Below are 21412 nucleotides of genomic sequence, written 5' to 3' on the forward strand. Positions count from 1 at the left end.
ACTTCAGCGACTACAAGCTCTAATCCTCCTACGCTCGGTGTGTGTTTGTATGTGTGCTCTTGTTTTTGTGACATATCAGGACACAACCCTGTATAATGACATGGGTATGACACAGGTATTACAAGAAGAGGGTGACTTATGAGGACATAACCCATGTCTCCATTTTTCAAAACGCTTATAAATCATACAGAATGAGTTTTTTTGAGAAAGTAAAAATGGACAAAGTTTCCTGTGAGGGTTAGGTGTAGGGTTGGTGAAGGGCCATAGAATATGCAGTTTGTACAGTATAAAAACTATTAGGCCTATGGGATGTCCCTACTTTTCACAAAAACAAACGTGTGTGTGTGTGTATGTGTGTGTGAAAGACAGAGAGAGAGAGAGAAATGTGGTGCTGAAGTGAAAATGCTGGATAGTTTGAAAGCCGAATTATAATAAGTTGCTAGTGGTCGAATGGTATGCTAACTGTAGCTTGCATACAACTTTATCTCGCGAGTCAAAGGTTTTACCTCACTTTCTCTGCTGCGGTCGAGTTGGACTCTGCACTTGCTGCATCTTCCATGAAGACGCGTCAACTTTCAGCAGTGATGCTGTGCCAGACAGTGCGACTCCTGTGACCTATCCCTGAACCCTCAGGCGGGCTAGCGCGCCCACTCGCAAAGCAGACAGCCACGCCTCTACTACTGCGGACGTTTTTTCCACTTTTTTTTTCTTTATTTGAATATTAATTTTCACCTTCGAAATTCATTTTTTTAAAACTATTCGAATATATATTCAAATTTAGAATATTCGTTGACAGCCCTAGTGTACATATACTCAAAGAGAACTGTAACAAACTCTGCGAACGTTCCCAAGGTATCACAGTTTTGTGCACGGGAGCTCCTCGGCACACCATGTTGCCAATTGAATAGCAAATGAGAGCTTCTTTTGTCAAGGCTTCCTCATTATCCCCCATTGTAGGAATTCCCTGGCCGTTCTCCAACAACCTCTCTCAATGTGGGAATTGTTTATATGCAAAGAATCCATAAGGAATTCCGAAGCATCTCTAGTGAAGACCAATGGAGATGCTTTTCATGCTCAGCACAAACTCGCTCGCTCAGCTAGAGTGTGGAGGTCAGGGGATGAACCGATGTATGAGATTCCAGCAATTAATGGACATGCAGCCTTGAATGACAAAGCCCTCATTCCTGCACAATGGGTCCTTAGCCCTCGAAGCTGGGGGTTAGAGTTCAGCCAAGGTTTTGTGTGTGGCAGCACTGATTGTACTCAGACAATGAACCCTTTGAAGAAATTGCAAACTTTTCAATCTCTGAGAGGATGAGTTGAAGTATGGTTCCATTTGCCAAAAATGCGAGGTTATGTAAGCAGTAAGAACACTTTGGAACTTTTAGGAAAATACAGAATGCTGCTTTGTTTTTCCAATTAACAGCATAATAATAATGGGTTTATTGTACTTTGGAAAATACATATAAACTACTGCTCACAAGTTTGAGGTTGGTAAGATTTTTTTATGTTTTCCAAAAACGTCTCTTATGCTCTCCTAGGTTGCATTTCTTTGATCAAAAACACAGTAAAACAATTTTTTATTGTATTATATTTTAAAATATATTTTTTTTCCTGCAATGGCAAAGCTGAATTGTCATACAATCCTTCAGAAATCATTCTAATGTGATGATTTGGTGAATTTTTCAATATTTATTATCATTATATTTGGTACACAACTTCCATAGTATTTTATTTTTCCTACTATCAAATTTAATGTGAACCAGTAACTGTTTGGTTACCCACATTCTTCAAAATATCTTCTTTTGTGTTCAGCACAAGAAATAAATTAATACATCTTTGGGACAATATGAGAGTGAGTAAATAATGGCAGAAATGTAATTTTAGGGTGAACTTAGGGCTGTGCGGTATACCACGTTTGTAAGATATATTGATATTTTCTTTATAAGCAATTTGATATGAGGCAATACCATTTATTTCGATATATAGCAAAGGACACAGACTGACCTGCTGCGGAGAAAATGCATTATACAATTTGTTCTAAACATGTGACAAGCTTCATATTAAGTAGGGCTGTGCAAAAAATCAAATGCGATTTTCATGCGCATCTCGTCAGTAAAGGCGCTCCTGTGATGATCAGGATTGCCAGGTTTTCACAACAAAACCTGCCAAATTGCTTCTCAAAACTAGCCCAATCGCATTTTGAGGGGGTTTCCTGATAAAAATTACATGCCAGGTGATAAAATAAATTTTTTGGCGGGGTTCCCTAGATAAAATGTGCATTTTAGGGGCTAAATATCATATTATTGGGGATGCTTCAACCCACGAACATGAAAAACAACCACGGACTTGGCCGCTCTCAAAATCACAGGCGATTCATTGCCAAACCAGACAACCCTGATCTGAACACACGTGCTGGAGATATACTACTAATCACAGGAGTGCCTTTACTGACGAGATGCGTATGAAAATCCCATTTGTTTTTTGCACAGCCCTAGTTTATAGTTTTGTTTCGCATATTAGTTTAAGTGGCTCGGCTCGTCATATACTCAGACAGAAAGGCTGCATGTGCCGCTAACTAGGCTATGCGCTCTGTTTAATGTGTTTGAGATGTGCTGTCTTCTTGAATACATAACTTGCGTCTATTCTCCATCTTTAAATGTTAGTAAACCATGTAAATATTTCCATGTTTCTGTCAGAAGTGCATGAGCCTTCTGCCTTGGGATTCTTTGCAAAACTTCACAGTCTGACGGAAGCGCCAGAACTGTAGCGGATAGAATGTGCGCTTTAGCACGATAATACAATATTTCCTTAAAAGCAGATCGTGGAGACATTTTTATCGTCCACGATCAAAAAACGTCATATCACACACCCCTAATTGCAAATATATATACACGTTTCCGCCATTCAAAAACACAGAGGCAAGCGTAACATGCAAGATTCATATTTAAACCGTCTTTTTGCATTATAATACTCAGAGACAATAGTTTATATCGTGAATTCAAATTATGTGGAAGACATACTTTTGATTTATTCTTCCAAAAATTTACGAATTCCCTGGCATTCCGTGCTATAGATTAAATTATGTTTTATAAATGGACTCCACAATCCCATCTGTGTTTTCGCAGAAACCATATGGCACTAGAAATTTAACCATTAGGGATAGGCATTTTCCAAAAACTTTGCATTTGAATATTTGGGCTCATAAAAAAATGACTATTCGAATATTTATTTAAATTAGACAAAGACATTTTTAATTATCAAGTTTTTGTGACGATTTCTGAACAAGCTTATGATTAGCTGTTACACAACAATGTTCTACAGCAACATTACGTTAAATCACAAGATTTTATTTTGGTTGAAAACCAGCGCAAGCAACGCAAACGGAAAAATCAACTAGACTGTGCCAATTACAGTACAGAGCGTAGGCTACATATAACTAAGTCGGCCTATATTTATTGTGTTCACACTGTTTCACGTATTATTTCTGAGAGAAACAATATCTACATGCTCGGATGAAAGTTTGTTCATCAGTCTGATAATAATAATAACACGCAAACAAAGATAACATGTACTAACAGTTTCTTAGCACTTCGTGTTAAACCACTCTCCCTCGAGTAACCTTTATATGTTTCAAGATCATTTGCGCTTTGCGTTCTTTTCTCAGCTTAATCGGAGATGGGGGATGGGGGGTGGGTTAGGGGTGTGGTGCTGGTAATGGAGCTCTATGGAAGGCGATACAAATGTGTCGGTCATTGCCTTGGTAACGCAAGTGTAAAATAAACAGCGATACGGACGATGATCTGATATTTCTGTTATTTGAATTCTTGATGTGAAAAATAAAATAAACAGAAGGTGACGACAGTTATAATATCAGTAAGCCCAAATGTTTCCTCCACAGACCAAACGGTCTCAAACATTTTTACTTTTTTATATTGAATGCTGCAAAGCTATTTACTTGGCTGTTTGATCAAATAGCACGCTGCCACTTAGCCAGCCATGGAGAAACCGGTAGCCAGGCAACAGAGTGGTGATGTCATGCACACGCACTCTAACAGCACGGCTCGAGAATAGTTTGTAATCATGCCGCACACTACCAGGCTCACGTGGAAATACAACTGTAACTCTATACCTGTCAGTTTGTAGAACCGTTGGTCCCCATAGTAAAAAAGCAGCTGTATTCAAGCAAGAATATGAGAACCGTTTTGCGGGAGATGCCAGGTGTTAAAAAAAAACAAGAAAAAAAAAGAATATTTAAATCTCAAAATTGAAAATCAAATGCCAACCCACCAAACGAATATTCGAATAATCAAATATACTTGTCCAGTCCTACAATTTATATACAGTCACCTATACTTACTCAGCGATATAATTGCGGTAAAAGGTACTTAGGGTTTCTGTAGTACACCATTTATTTTTCGAACACAGAACTGGGACGCAGCGGATTGCAGGACACAGGGGAATCACGATGTCAGCTTATTGTCTATCAGCCATCGCCGATGGACGATGACATCATCTGTTGGCCCAACCCCAATTACATCTACTAAGGACTGTAATATAACAATTATATTACATTACACTCCATTACATTATAGACAGAACAAGCCCTTTAGTCCTGAGAATCCAGATTCACTTCTTTGGTTTGTAAAGGCAAAACATGATGAGTAGCACATAGCCTTCATATCAATCAGCTAAGGCTTGAACTTACGCCAAGTGTTTTAAGCTAAGCATCCACAACTATTAATGAAACTGCTCTGCAAAGTGCCTAGAATGCTTTTCCCACCACCATGACATATAAAAGTGTTTTAAAAGCTAAACACAAACAGGTAAACAGCATGTTTTACTTGCTGACACAATGCATCTTTAGGCAGGAAAGAAGGCGATAATGATAATGTTGAGTACAGTACACATTTCCCTGTAGTTAAAGGGGAGTTAGTTCTTTGCACAGTGCTTTGCTTGATGCCTTTTCTTCATGTTTTCTCAATGCCAGACTGATTTGTCTGTTTAGTTAAGCTGCAATGCGTCAGCCTAATTCAAACATCCTTCAGCTCTGAGGTTCTCCTAAACCCTCTCAAATAAGCAGCCCAATTACAGCACTCATATTCCCTGCAAAGATTACTCTATCTTCAGATACACTATGCTTCTTCAAGTCCCTGTCAGAAAATGTAACATCTGACCGTGACCGAGCAGAGAGCCCTGTACAATTCAAGCAGAACTAATTGGTTAGTTGTTACAAAGAACAATATTTTAGTACAAAAAGGTCTGGTGTCTGGAACATGTTTAACAGTCTTCACTACACAATCCAGATTTCTTAGCCAAACTTCCACAACTATGTCAGAATACCCTAAATGGAATTTAAGTCTTGTAGAAGTGGGCTAACTTTGCATTAGCCTTGCTTTCTAAGACAACATGCCCATTCAACTGAAACTATCAATGAATTCCTATCTAAAAGAAACTACTGTTTGTTCCAGAGAGGTGGATCACATTAGTAAAGCCACAGAGAGAAAGGTTTGTAAAATATCTACCTCCCCACAATGGCTGTCTGAACAGCACTGCCTTATGTCATACTGTTTTGCATGTGTTTGCATAGACTTACAAAGCAAACGCTGTTCTCATCCAGAAATTCAAGGCCATTAACTCAAACTCACATTATCAGCCACTAATGTATGTGAAGATAGAGAAAAATATGAAGAAACACAGACCCTTTGATATTTCAATGCAAATATTTAAACTCTTTCCTCATTTTGCAGAGCAGTGTGATGACCTGAAGGCATTCACCAAGTACACATGAAAAAATGCAAACCCCTCCACATAAGGAAAACAGATGGCTACTGGAGAGAATCAAACACTAATTTTACAACACACGCCGTATCATTCTGATGTGGCTGACACTGCATCTTGAATCACATATGCCATTTTTACCAACACAAATTAAGCATAGTCTACTGAGAGATTCATTGCCATTTAAAATGGTCTGAGGATATTACAGAAAACCTAAACCTGCTGGCTTTTTTTCTGAACATTCATTTTAGCTCATGACAAACATTTATGAATGGCTGAATGTTAATCAAATGGGATGCTGTTCTTTAATCAAAAGACTAAATGACATCTGCAAATATGAAAAAAGAAAGGAGGGAGGAAACGTGAAGTCACAGGCATTAAAAAGCCAACAAACTTGTAATAACACACTTCCCATCTTCTACAGTGATGCATTGCTCCTAACACAAACATCTAACAGGAAGACTAATCACATGTCTGGATGGAAACATTCCAAACCTTTCCATTTCTCCAACAAGAGTAATACATGCAGCACATTTTGTAATGACCTTACAAATTTGTATTCATGCAGGGAATGTCTTCACTAGTTATGCAGGTCAGATATCAATATCTTATCCCAAACTGCCTATCGGAGTTAAAGAATAGATGAACTAATGAAATCAGACTTTGATCTCATGCCTTTTGGGAAAGAAATGCTTCAACAGTGCGTTACAAAAATGAATTCAATATGAGAGCTCTTCTATGAAGTGGTTGCTTTGGTCCCGGCGGGTTTACACAATAATAATTCAGTCCAATCACATCCAGGCAATGTGCAACGTGTACAAGCACATTGGCTGTTATTAGTTTGGATGCTAATCTTCACCGTATCTAAAATTATAGACATTGTGGCATTAAAAAAAAATGAATGTGTTATTGCTTGTTATCAAAGTTGAAGAGAATGTATGACACTGACTACATTTCCATGGACAACAGTAATCAAAATTATTTACCTTATTCTAAGTAAGATAATATTATGATTAGGGTGTTTACATTAGTTGCTTTTAGAATGTTCCTTTCATGTTCCCGTTTTACATGTTACAGTACATCGATCGATTAATGGCACACATCATTGTCATAACATTACAACATCCGACATCCCCTCCAGAATTTCACGTATAAACGTATGCCGCGTTTCCACCGAAATTACATGGAACATTTGTACCAGGAACTTTTTCTGTGTTCCTGTAGCTCAGTTGGTAGAGCATTGCACTATTAAGCGCCAGGTTGGGGGTTCAATTCCCCGGGAACACATGATAGGCAAAAATTGATTAAGATTTTTTGTCAGCAGTTTTCTTATAATAATACTGTGATTGTAAAGAGAAATATTGAGAGTTTGGAAAAAGATATTAATGAAATAGAAAATGTAATTGATTTGAATGTTTCGGGCATGACTACGGATTTAAAGAAAAAGAGATTGGAGTTGAAAACACTGTTAGAGGAAAGAGTAAAAGGTGCCTTAATCAGAGCAAGGATATCTTCCATTAAGGAAATTGATGCCCCTACAAAGTTCTTTTTTAACTTGGAACATAAAGTAGTAAAGAGAAAAAATATGTTTTACCTTCGGAAGGACAATGTCACATTAACATCAAATCCTATCGAAATGAGGAAAATTGCAGTGGACTTTTATGCTGAACTTTTCGGGCACAAAGACTGTGATCTTGAGAGAGTATGGATCAGTTATTAAAAGGACTGCCTATCTTAAAACCTGAGGACAGAAAAACTCTGGATAAATTGATTTCATATGAGAAACTTTCAGAGGCCGTAAAGCAGCTATCCACAGGACGGTCCCCGGGAGTAGATGGTCTGCCTGCTGAATTTTACAAATCATTTTGGGACATTTTAGGAGAGGACTTTTACAATGTAATTTGTGAATGTTTTGAAAAAGGTATTTTACCCAGCAGTTGTCAAAGAGCAGTACTATCACTTTTGCCTAAGACTGGTGATTTAGGGTTGTTGAAAAACTGGCGCCCTGTCTCTTTAATGTGCCAAGACTACAAAATACTGTCTAAATGTTTAGCAAATAGATTGAAGAAGTTTTTGAGCATTATAGTGAGGAATGAGCAAACGTATTGTGTTCCAGGACGTATTGTGTTTGAGGACAAGCCTTGATAGACATCAGAAGCAGGATCATGACTTTTAGACTGCAAACAGCACAGAGAATAATATATGAAGAAGATCTAGGATGGATTCGTGTTGCTTGTGCTATTTTAAGGACAGCATCTGGTCTTGGTTACGAGAAACAGTTGTTTTTACTGAGTCTTAAGGAGTTGGACTTGAGTAATGTAACCCGTTTTTATCAGACAATGCTGAGAGCCTGGCTTGATAACTTTAACATCAACAGAGATCTTTCAGAACCAAAGGAGTGGATTATGGGAGAACCATTGTTTTATAACCCACTGATACAAACAAGAACACTGTCATCGGGGAGCTTGAAGAACTGCCTGGCGAGAGCTGGACTCAAGAGTATAGGAGACCTGAGAGACCTCAACGGATGGAAGACGGCTGCAGCACTACAGCATGAGATGGGTCTACGATCTCTCCGTCTTCTGCAGCAGGTGCTAGAGGAGGTGCAGAGAGCATTGCCTGGAGCCTGCAGGGAGGCACTGGAAACTCAACCAGCTCAAGATTGGAGGAGAAACGATCAGTTTCCATTTATAAGTGTATCTGCAGCTGCAAAGCTGAAACTGACACAATATTAACTTTTAAGACCCCGGAGATGGGACAGTTTCGTGAAACGAGTAAAAAAGCGATCTACTTTACTTGTGTTATAGTTGCCCATCAGAAAACAAGTACGAGCGGGGAGGTGGACAGAAGTGTTTGGACCAGACTTTAAAGGATCCTGGAGGTCTCTGTACAAACCTTCCATAGAGAAGCGTACAGCAGACCTACAGTGGAGACTCATTCATGGTGATATAGTTACAAACAGACACGTGGCACACCTGAATCCAGCAGTGGGGAGGGAATGTCCTTTTTGTGGGATTGAAGAGACAGTTGATCACTTATTTATTCATTGTGTGAGGTTAGGCAGTCTTTTTATTATTTTAAAGGGTTTGTTTGAATGTTTTGGGAAAGAATTTTCCAACCAGGATTTTATAAGTGGTCCTAAATATACATCTCATGAGAGAAGAAAAATATGCATATTAAATTTTTTGTTGGGTATGGCCAAAATGGCAATTTGGAAGACTCGAAAAAATAAGTTATTGGGTATAGGTACAGTAGATGCAGAAAATGCTTTTAAAGGCATGGTGACTGCTAGAATTAAAATTGAATATACATATTTTAATTTGATTAATGATATTCAAAGGTTCGCCGAAACATGGTCCGCGGAAGGAGTTTTGTGTGAGGTTTTGGATGGCATTTTGTATTTCAAATTTTAAAGATGTTTGAAGGATAACTGTTATTTGTGTATATTTTTCATTGTATATTTATTTTTGGTGATTTTTTTGCATTATATGATCTGATAAGAAATCTGGTATTTGGCAAAAGTTAAGGTAATAATAAAGTCATGTTAAGCCTCTCTCTCTCTCTCTCTCTCTCTCTCTCTCTCTCTCTCTCTCTCTCTCTCTCTCTCTCTCTCTCTCTCGCGCGCGCTCTCTCTCTCTCTCTCTCTCTCCCGCGCGCTCTCTCTCTCTCTCACTCTCTCCCGCGCGCGCTCTCTCTCTCTCTCTCTCTCTCTCTCCCGCACGCGCTCGCTCTCTCTCTCTCTCTCTCCCTCTCTCTCCCTCTCTCTCTCTCTCTCTCTCTCTCTCTCTCCCGCGCGCTCTCTCTCTCCCGCGCGCTCTCTCTCTCCCGCGCGCTCTCTCTCTCGCGCGCGCTCTCTCTCGCGCGCTCTCGCTCTCTCTCGCGCTCTCGCGCTCTCTCGCTTTTGCGTGTCTTAATTGAATGGTTGAGCTGAGTTGGTGTTTTTCCACTAAATAGTGCAACGGGGTCACTCTCTGGGTGTCCTGTCCTGTATGGAAGCATATGGGTAGCGATATTCAATTTGCAATGTAATATGCAAAATGACAATGCAATATGTAAAATGGCAATGCATTTCTGTATTTACATTTACATTTTCCAATACATTTGTGCAACGTTTGGTGCAAAATGAAAATGAAAATTAAATTACATAATTTTCATTTGGCATTTCATACACCAGTTTTAATATGTAAAATGAATAATAATTTTAACGCTTTATAAAGTTGCAAAATTAAAATGAAAATGTATTACAGAAATTATTAGATATGTATAACATGTTCAAGCAAAAACTGTGGCAAAATTATCATTTAAATGCTATTTTTCTTAAATGCATTAACACTCACAGTCAAGACACTGAATCTCAGTGTCCCGCAATGAATGTAGCAAAATTCAATGTGCACATTGAAAATGCATTCCGAGCCGATCACGTGTCCGCCCCCTCCCGCCATGTCAATCACTGCGTGAACAAGGCGGGGCTTGCAGAAGGTCAGAGACTCAGATCTCAAGAAGAGGATTCAAGTGAGAGAACATGGACAAGACCGTTGGTCCGTGTACGTTTTGATCATTTCGGTTTATGGCTTCAATATTTCATTCGCACATGTGGGCGGCGCTGAAGCGCTCCTTTCATCTGATTGGTCGAATCGCTCCACCTTCAGCTCGGTCTTTTCATTCTTTCAGGCAGAATAAGAGACAGTGCGAGTGAAGCACTGTAATGTCTGAAACCACCGCTCACTGTTAATTAGCATAATATTTGAATCAGATGATGCTGGCCACATAATAGGAATACGCCACGTTAATTCAATTAAGGTAAATTTTTCAGTTTACTTCCAGATTTAGCTAGTTTAAGGTAATCAAAAATCTCAGTTTACAGTATATGGTAGAGTCTTAATCAGGGCAGGGTTTCAAACTGCTATTAAACCCGTCGCATTTGCGACAAAAATTCTTAAATTGCGAGTGACGTTTTTGCTGAGCTCATGACTGGCGACTAGGCCTATGTATTTACATGTTATAACTTCAAAGTTCGCATGTATTGCCTTTTTTACTGATTGTTCTTCCAAAACGTATTGCTGTTCACTAATTGCATTTTACTAATTGAGAAAATCAGACTGAAAGTGTGAAAGAAATACACTTAAAAGGTGCTTAAAAGGTTCTTCACAGAAACATTTTGGGTTCCACAAAGAACCATTCAGTCAAAGAAACATCCCTTTCTCAACTTTTTATAATCTGAAGAACCTTCTTTCGCCACAAAGAATCTTTTTTTGAAATGTAAACGTTCTTCAGATGTTAAAGGTTCTTTATAAAACCATTTAGACAAAAAAAAATTCTAGGGCATCGTGAAGCAACTTTATTTTTAAGAGTGTATGACTACATTTACAGGAGGAGCCCAGACTACACTGCATTGAGGAGCCCAGATATGCAAAATGTGCTGCAAAAAATGTTCGTGTGACATTGCAATACATCTAATTTGAGGTCATCGGGACATTCTAAAACGCTTAACGGGAAAAACGCTTAATGTGGTTTAATGTACCAATACAGTGATATTAACAGACCAAACTCACTAAACATCATATTAATAAAGTATATTATCTACAAAAAATCAGATGATCCCTGAATATGAATTCAACGCGTTTAATAACACGTTAAGCCTTTTCCACTCATAGAAAACCATCATAAGGCTTAACGTGTTATTAAACGACTTGCATTCATATTTCGGGGATCATCTGTTTTTTTGTTTTGTTTTTTGTACATTGTATACTACTTTATTAGTATAATGTTTAGTGAGTTTGGTTTTTAAAAATCACTGTCTTAGTACATTAAGCCACATTAAGCGTTTTCTTATAACGGTTTTCTATGGGAGGAAAAGGCTTAACATGTTATTAAACGAGTTGCATTCATATTCAGGGCTCATCTGATTTTTTATAGATAGTATACTTTATTAGTATGATTTTTAGTGAGTTTGGTCTGTTAATATCACTGTCTTAGTACATTAAGCCATGTTAAGCGTTTTAGAGTGTCCCCTGTCATCCAGCGCAGCTGCCCCCTCAAGCATCAGATCGCACAGCAACATCAAAAAGAACAGCTGAGACCGGCCGACAGTTAGGAGTAGCTGAAGCCTTTGCGAAATCTGTAAAATACAGCCGTGAAAGTAACAGGCATACCTGCTGAAGTCACGGACAACCTCTGCATCAGTGCCCATACCCAAGAGAGCGTGAGCAGATAACGAGCTCACACACGCTATCTGCATGAGGAGTGCATCGACTCCAGCGCGAATCCACTGTCCTGGTGGGCCAGTGGTGACGCGATAATCAGTCTAGATTTCCGCTGCTGTCCAAAGTCGCGCGCACATACATGTAATACATGTTAGAACTTGATTTCTTAAAAAAAAAAAAATTATTGGAAAACGCATGTTCTTGTTGCTGTTTGGCATTTAACAATAAATAAAAATATTTTAAAACGTCTCTGTCAGTTAAAAAAAGCAACAATATATGCTACATAACTCAACGATAGAGCTTTGTATGCAGCAAAATCAGGATAAATTAGGTATGTTAAAAAAAAAAAAAAAAAAAACGGCGGTAATACCGCATATCGCGCTATTGAGCCACCCATAATAACCGCAGGGGAAATTTCTTAACCGCGACAGCCCTATAAACAATGCTTTGTGACTACATGACAACATGAGGGTGAGCAAATGATGACACAGGTTTTATTTCCCGGTGGACTATCCCTTTAAGAGTATCAGACCAGACTGGAAGTGGCTGCCCTTAGAATGAGTGCAGAAAAATAAAATTAATGAAACCTGTATCTTAACACAAGCTATACATATTGCTGTAATTTTATCACCAAAATCAATATTTTGAGCGGCACCAAGAGCACAGAGCTGCTTTATTATGCACACGGATACCTCCAGCTGACTCTACAAGCTTAAGTCAAGTCTGGGAATCTTTGAGAGACTGTAATACAATTCAGGATTCACATAATTTTTCTAAAGCAAAGTAGAGGAGGGCATTTTTCACTTTCTAGCACCTGTATACTGTTGAAAATATTGATTTGTGAGTGCAAAAAGAAAAGCAAGCTCTGAATGTAAGGGCACACGTATTCTCATTTGAATAGACCAAAGGTTTTTAAACTGGGATCTTGCTGCAAGAAAAGCCTGTGGAAATGTTCAGAGAACAAGTGTAAATATATATACACATAAACACACACATCTGTGTGTATCTCTGATTTGTATAAATAGATAAAAAATATATAATACATACAGCACTATAAATATACAGAGCTGTGTTGAAACGAATGTAATATTCAAAACTACAAACATTTTCTCTATATTATTTTAGATATTTTTTTACAGTGTAATTTAGATTTTTATAAAAGAAACAATATAGCTGCCTTTTACATTTTAAGATGTGGGTCCCTGTCATGAGTGATCATATTTGCTGGCATCTTATTGTATGAAACAAGAAACGTACTGTCTTTATGAAAGGCAATTCGTTTATTGGCTTTGTTTCTTTGAATATTTCATCTTACCGGGTGATTTAACGATAGCATCTATCGAAGGTCTTACGCGGCTAAGTTTAAGCACCCTTAAAATTAGGATACGGAATAAACAGCCCACCTCCCAGAGACAGTTTAAAATATTACAACCTTATCGATTCCTACGTCCAATGCACACCAGTATATTGACACTTAATAGGGGAAATTCCAGATAAAACCACCCTGTAAACATGAGCTATTTAATGTACAGCTATTTAGTGGAGTTTATTATAGGAGAGCACGTGCGCGCGCACGCATATTCAAGCCGCTCCACTTTCCCCGCTCGTGCAGGCGTTTCACAAGTAAGTTATGAATAAATATAACGGTAAACAGCTATGTTTATGTACTTACCGGTTGTAGAATACTGTAAATAGTTGAGGAAATGAATATTGGGGTGTCAGTGGGGCTCAGCACCGCTCTCTTCAGTGATCCACGAAGACCGCAGCAACGAGCCAGATGAGAACCCCGGTGCCAGAGAGTCGCATCGTGAAATTAAAGAGATTTAAACGAGAAAGAGCACAAAGTCCACAAGAAACAGGATTGTGCTGCAGAGAACTGCACTTTAGAGAGATGAAATGGTTCATTAAAAAAATCTTCTAGTGGGGAAAGGGGTTTGTCGAGCTAGCTTTGCTGCTAGCTACAACCAACCAGCTGTTCGCGCGACGTTGCTGACTGAACTTTACAAAAATAGGACTGAATACGTAATTAGATCTGTCACATATCTGCCTTCCATGTTAATGTTTGCGAATAAATGAAGAGATGTTTGCTGTCCACGCGTCCCGTCGCCGCTTGCCACAGGAGACTTCGGTTCAACATTCAAAACCGTGAGCGCGCAGTGCTGTCCCATGCGCGTCACCGTGACCACATGAGTGCGATTGGCGCAGAAGTCCAAATTATATTGTCAGGGCAATATCATTCATTATTTCCCTTTTTGTGAGTATTTCTTGTTAGGGCTGGATGTATGGCGTTTTAACATGGTGAAATTGTCGTACTGTGCTCATTTTCTCTAAATACTGACACATAATCTCGGTCGGGCCCTTACAGTTATAGTAGCCTGTTAATTATACAAGTCTTCATATAGCCTACATTGGTCCTATAATGCAATATTATGCAGTAAGTGTAAATCATGATTGTAACAGAAACAAAATGAATTACACTGGCAGCTGAAACAAGGAGCAAATTTAACACACAAATCACTGATTCTTGGGTATTGGGACTAAACAGGCAACAAACCTGAAAGAAATATCAGATACATAAATAATTTGTTGAATATTTATTATAAATAATTACAAATCTAGAATTAACTTTAATGAATCAATGAATTTGGTGTACAAATGCTTTAGAACTGATCTTCAGCTCCATCTACTGAACTGTCACCATAATCAGACAGAACATATCAAATAATCATATTTGCACATCAGGTTAGGCATACATTAAATGTTTCTGTTCTATTTAACTGGTATTGTTAAAATTACCAACTTAAAATAAGCAAAAATATTTAAAAATCCCAAGCTATATCTTTATACTCTGACTGATAGCTTATCATCTGTATATTGTTTTACCTTTGTCTTGCCTTTTTGCTTCTATTATTGTTGACATTTTTTTTATTAAACCCCAAAAATGTAACAGGTATAGTATAAAGAAATAATATACCCCCGTCTTTTAGATATATAAGCAAGCTCACACAAGTATACTGTCATTTTCTTGTCTCTTTTATTATATCAAAATACAAAACATTTTTGAAGCAGGGAAAAAATTACATGAGTCTAGCATCTGAAAATGTCAATGAGCTGTACCAGTACTGAGTGATGTGAACTGAAGGGTTGAGAGTGAGGTCAGTATCTACTACTGTAGTCTTTTTTTTTTTTTTTTTACTAGTTATTATTATATATTTTTTCTTTATTTATATACTTGGCAGCTCCATGTGTATCTATTCTATCTGAACTATACATGTAAAATCTATAACCTTAGTCTTGATGAATAAAGCAATTCTAATTCTCTTTTTTTTTAAACAAACGGCATATTTTTCTTGCTCCACTGTGTCTGAGGTTATGTGGCTGTTAGTCACTTTAGAGCTACTGGAGAATGAAAAACCGTAGCACTCAAAGTATTGATTGAAACTCATAATGTAAGGGCAATCATTACAGAACGGTGCAATTAATAAGAGCACTGTACAAGAGAGGTAACAGAGTTAACCCTATGGGTGCCGCTTCAAATTTCATTTATCTGAAACATGAAAGCACATCAAAACAATAAAGCAAAACTATTGGACACCAGTGACAACAATGCAAATGAAATTAAATTATACAGAACAAAGTGGATGAGCACATTCCGTAATGTGTTGTTCAACATGTCAGATAACATTCATCCAGTAATATATAATAAAAATGAAAATTGTGTCCTTTATACACATCATAGATTATCAGTTCTCAAACATCATTAGTCATTTGTAGCAACAACATGAATTTGAGGAAATGATGACAATTTTATATTTTTGGGGGATCAACTATATATAAAGCAAACATTCTGCAAAGAAAATATTTTATAACAAAGACACACTATAAAATCCTGGTATTGTTTATGATCTCAAATTACAATTTGATGTTTAATTAATTTTAGTTTCTGTGCAGGCAAATGTTGAGAGTGTATTGAAAGCTACATCAGTGGAAAGTAATGGAATATTAATGTCAATTGACTCTGAACTAGGTTGTATTGTTATGTGAAAATCTGCAAATGAGTCTACAAATGAAATTAAAAGACACTGTCAATGGTGCAAATATATTACATCAGTACAACATATGCTGAAGCTACCAAAAGGGTTAACCTTGTCATTATTATCATTATTCAATCAAAAAAAGCAAGAAAATAATAAAATACAGCTCTATAATAAAATAACAAATGAAGGCCAACAATAAAAATGTCTTTTGAAAACCAAAAAAACTGACCGAATGTAAACTGCCAAAACTATGTTGCACCAAAATTCTAAAACCTTATAATTGGTTTTCCTGACTGCCATGTGGTTCTAGTATTCTAAATGCTGAAACTCATCTCTAGTTTTTGGTAGCACATTCAGGTAACAAAGTACTTTTTTTTCAGGTATTCATGTGTGGGTTTCTCTAATTTACACTGTAAATCTACAGGAAAGATGGTAAGAAATGTGAGGCGCAGAGTTATCTCTGGTCTGGACCACAAAATAGATCAGCAATAGCACCAAGTCATGATATGTTCAATGGTATGGCTGCTTACACACCACACTGAGGTCTCTAGAAAAGATTACGGTGATTGATAGAATACGTACCTACTACGAAAGCAGTTTGCATCATTTGCTATTTGCTAATGACCACACCTTGCTACCATGAGCATCTAACAGCAGAAAGAACATATACTGTATTTCTCAATAAACAAGACGGCTAAATTGGAACAAATCTTCTCGGTTTTTCTCGCAGTACAAAATTAAAGATTCCCCAATTCACCTTTATTACGTAACTATAAATATCTGTTATTTATACATACAGTACACTGTCAAAATATTTCTACTGGTTCAGTCTGTTGACTATAAGAATACAGAATACATACGGATATCTTGGACTGTGCTGCTATATTGCAGGTTCCACACAATCTACCCTCACAACAGACCATCAAACGCTGTTTTAGTCAGCAGACACAAGATCTTGTGCTGACTGGTCAAACAGATCTGTAGCTGGACTACGTCACAATAAATAAATAAAATCTATCTCTGCAGGTAGATTTGACTCGCAAAATTCTGTAACTGGTCATTCTGTTGTATGATAGATTTCTTTATGCGCCAAAGTAATGAGAATGAGAATAAAGTTCATTTTACATAGATAACATTCTCTAAAAATTAGCATGAATTAATTATGAAATAATATTCAGCACATGCTTCCTTTGGAAATGAGAATTGACATTGAGAATGTGAGCAGAAATGTCACTTTAATATAGGTTTTTTCTCTCATTGTATATTGTGTTGCCACACTTTGTCTTGATATTTTGTATTGCTTGAACCAGAGCTGTACTGTATGACAATGAAACATGGAAAAATGGCAAAAAACAAAAAATTTGATAACACCTTCCACTTTGGTTTGTGATTCTAATAGCATGTGTACATTTTTATGTTATTCCGTATATTTACAGTATACATCTAAAAGTGAAGGCCTGCTACATGTTTCCATAAACCGGTGAGACAGACCATAAAATGACTCTATGACCACTCATCCATCAACAGCCACAGTGTATCACATATTATCATTTACAAAAAATAGATATTGCATGACTTGCATTTTTTATTTACACCTTGTGGTAGTTCTGGTATGTGTGTCTGTTGTGGAGCTGGTGTCCTGAAAATCCCTATGTGATTCCTGCAGGCTCATGGTGCACTAAGTGCCACTTGAGGACATGACCGCCACACTCTCTCGTCCTCTACATTGTGCTGATTCCATGCTTTTTCCCTCTCGATCTGAGACTGCGTACCAAAATGATGAGCAGCATGATAATTCAAATGCTTTTTGTATCCCTGATGTACTATAAGAGGTCATCTTTTGAGAGGTTAACTTATAGGTTAGTTTGTTAACTCACTAGTGGCATCAATAATCGGAATAGAGTTGTATATTTGTACATGGACACATAATATATGCAACTGGCATGAATAAAAACAAAAGGAAATGAATAAACACACAGTAAGGGTCATTTTAAGGATTAAAGCGCTCTGAATTTCATCTGCTCAGACTGTTAAAACTATTAAAGGCTGTGTCGGGTGTGCAATGCATTGCGCTTTTGTAAAATTATTTTTTGCAATTATATTTGAAAGTGTACATGAATTCATGTCATTGCTCTATTCATCAAACTATCATAAATATGTTACTATTTCTTTTAGGGTGGTGAAGAAAAACTAGTTTTTACCTCTGTTAAGTGGTGACATTATGATTTTAATAACAAAAAGTCTGTCATCATTTACCCATCTCATGTTTTTTATATATTTTTATATTTAGAAAAATGCTTTTACAATGAAATCGGGTGGAGTTTGATGTAATTTTGGATTCTGCTGAACAGAAACATTTTTTAAAATACCTTCTTCTGTTTTTTACTGGTACAACATGAAGATGAGTTAATGACAAAAATATGCATACGTAAGTGCCATTTTTTTTTTTTTTTTTGTGCAATGTTCCTCTCTGTTGAAATTAAATAATAAATATAATAAACAATTATAATCATTAAATAATAATATTTCATTATATTATTTCATTATATAAGTTAATAAATAATATTATATCTTGTTGCACCCGTATTGTGATTATCGGTTTAGTAACATCCAGCAAAATCCCAAAATCATGCTAAAAAAGGTAATAAATACGAATCTTTTCTTTATTATGTTTTTCTGTTTTAGTGCTGTCAAACGATTAATCGCGATTACTTCCATCCAAAATAAAAGTTTTTGTTTACATGATACATGTGTGTACTGTGTTTATTTATAGTTTATTTCTTTCTTAATGCCAATCCAGCATCTGACTATATTCATGGTGAGCACCAGTTAATCCATACAGAAGTCTTGTCTTTACACATGTGTCCGGGGACGATTTAGAATGTTCGATTAACCTAACCTGGATGTTTTTTGGGCTGTGGGTAAACCCACACAGACAGGGAGAACATGCAAACTTCACACAGAAAGGCCTCCTGTAAACGCGTATATAATAAAACAGGGTTAGACTCTCAAAAAACGTCTCTAGACCTTCATAACTTTAATTTGAAACATTTTAGCACTTTTTCTGTGACTAGAAGCAAAGAGATCCAATTTCGACATAAATCAGCATCCAAACAGCTTCTGCAACTAAACAACCAACAGACCAGCTAAAACCGGTTTGCCTATGAGTAAAGCATCTTTCGTTCCAAGATAAAGTAATATTCAGTTCTGCAAAATGTGCACTTTCTTATAAGTTGCTTTGGTAAGCAAGTGTCCGCTCTGAACATAATTGTGAATGTGATGTAAACACAAGAAAGAACGTGTCATGAAAAAAACTAGTAGATGGAAAGTAAAACATGCTGCTAGGTTATGAGATGATGATTAAAAAAAAAAAAAAACAAAGGGAACAGAGATTTGCTAGGATGTTTTTTTATTAAAAAATATGCACCTCAGAGAATGATCTGGAATGGAAAAAATGCTAATCTTGAGAGGTTTTGTCAAAAGCAACAGAATCTTTTCATAACTGTTTAGATATAAATGGCATATAAAGTCAGTACAGTATAATGATAAATAAACCAACTAATGCTTGAATGTATCTTTACCGTGACTATAAGGTATTAAAAAGATAAAGGTTCATTTCAGAATCTGTTACAATTAATCTAATCTTACACAGCCCATGAGTCGAATCTAGTTAGCATTAATTACCTCTCAAAATCCCCAAACAGCTCATTTACCCGGCCGCTCTAGAATTAGCCAATCTGTTCAACGATTGATGCTACAGTAGCAGAAGTCCCCTGCAAAGCACAATCTGAGCTAGACTGGTATCCAAAAAATGTTCACCGACAAAATAAACAAGTTGCAAATCCAATGTGAAAGCAAATGCAAGTGGACTGAACCATTTACAACATGTTAATTGCTCTTTTGGCTCAAAAATGCTCTCATGCATTTTAACCCTCATGAAAAAGTAACATTAAAACTGAATCCAAAATATGACAATATGTTTTATATCAATATATTCTGTTGCGTGCATATATTGGCCAATTTATTCAAAATTACTAAAATTTTATAATACATTGTGCAATATATGCTATTATATTATATACATTTTTTTTTTTACATATTACAGTACATTCCTAGCATTTTGGATCAATATTATTCTCTTGTATGAAGGCTTTAAATAAAAAAGGAACACAATATTTAGATAATTAAATTGTTATATATTTTTAGAAAGCACCATATTTTGACAATTGCCAGTGAAATGGATCAAAAATACTTAGGATAAGCACATCTCTCGAGTGAGCGAGATGATCAGTCGCCTCTATCTACTTAAAACAGTGTTTTGACACACACACACATAGAATACCTAACTTTAGCAAGTAGGTTTCATCTAATCTGGTTATTTGATTTACAAATAAAACTAAATTGCAAGTGTGAACAATCAAGTCTTTGCTCAAAATGTGAAGTCATTCACACAACATACAAATGACAGCTCAATCACGGTTCGAGAATCTGAGCAGGTCTCACGGCGCGATGTTAAATAAAACGCCTTGAGCTCAGAATAGCTAAAAACTTAAAATGGTGTCTGACTCTTTGACAATCAATCCCCTCTTCCACAAAGGTTGACCTTTGGTGATGCCTAAAAGCTGCAAAGGAGCACTTGATGCGCTGGTCTGTCATGTATAAGCTAACGTTACATCCAAACAAATGACTAAAATCTTCACTATATGGCAGTTGCGAAAACAGCGTAGTTTCTCCAACTGACATGTATGCTCACCACCAACTCACACTTGCTAATATTTAACGCTCCGTTGCTAGTCAAGTATGAATGTCAATATCTTTGATGACCCTCAAAACGCCACATGAGACAGCAAAAAGTACGGTCACATTAGTAAGATTTTTGCAAAATTTTGCAGGGAGAAGTGTGTTATTGTTTATTGACAATAGTAGCAATGTACGAAGTGCAGCTCAGAAAAAGATCGCTTTTAAACTAAGCAGTCAATGTGGTGAACCTGGTGAACTTGAAACACATTGCAAAATCTACGTCCTTGCACAAAATTTCCGAAGATGAGAATTTCCATTAAAGTGACTGGACTCGCAAAAATTCGCCAAACAATGGTTAATGTGACCGCACTTTAAGGCTTATCAAACAGATGGTGTTGAAATCCTAAAACATCAAATACTGAGGTGTTCAGGATATGATGTGCAGTCACATTAGCAAAATTTCGGCTAAATTTATTGTCTATCATCAATAATGAAACAATGTATGAAGAACAGCTCACGCAGAAGTCACTTTCAAACCAAATAGCTTTTTGTTGGTCAACATGGCAAATCTGTGAAATCTAAAGTGGGGGAATGCGAAATTACCAAACGTGTAAATTCCTGTTAAAATTACTGCATTTTGCCCCGTGAAAA

The 21412-nt window shown here is 36.9% G+C and overlaps 1 protein-coding gene across 2 annotated transcripts in view; it reads right to left on the reverse strand.

Annotated features, from left to right (window-relative positions):
• LOC132117233 (rho GTPase-activating protein 32-like) overlaps window positions 1-14148 on the reverse strand; it is a 118861-nt gene extending 104713 nt beyond the window's left edge. For both annotated transcript variants that reach the window (XM_059526390.1, XM_059526391.1), the window contains exon 1: window positions 13657-14148. The gene's annotated coding sequence lies outside the window, so the exon portion shown is untranslated. The remainder of the gene's footprint in view (window positions 1-13656) is intronic.
• Window positions 14149-21412: the final 7264 nt, after the last annotated feature.

The sequence above is a fragment of the Carassius carassius genome, chromosome 36 (genome assembly GCF_963082965.1).
Source record: "Carassius carassius chromosome 36, fCarCar2.1, whole genome shotgun sequence".
NCBI lineage: Eukaryota > Metazoa > Chordata > Actinopteri > Cypriniformes > Cyprinidae > Carassius > Carassius carassius.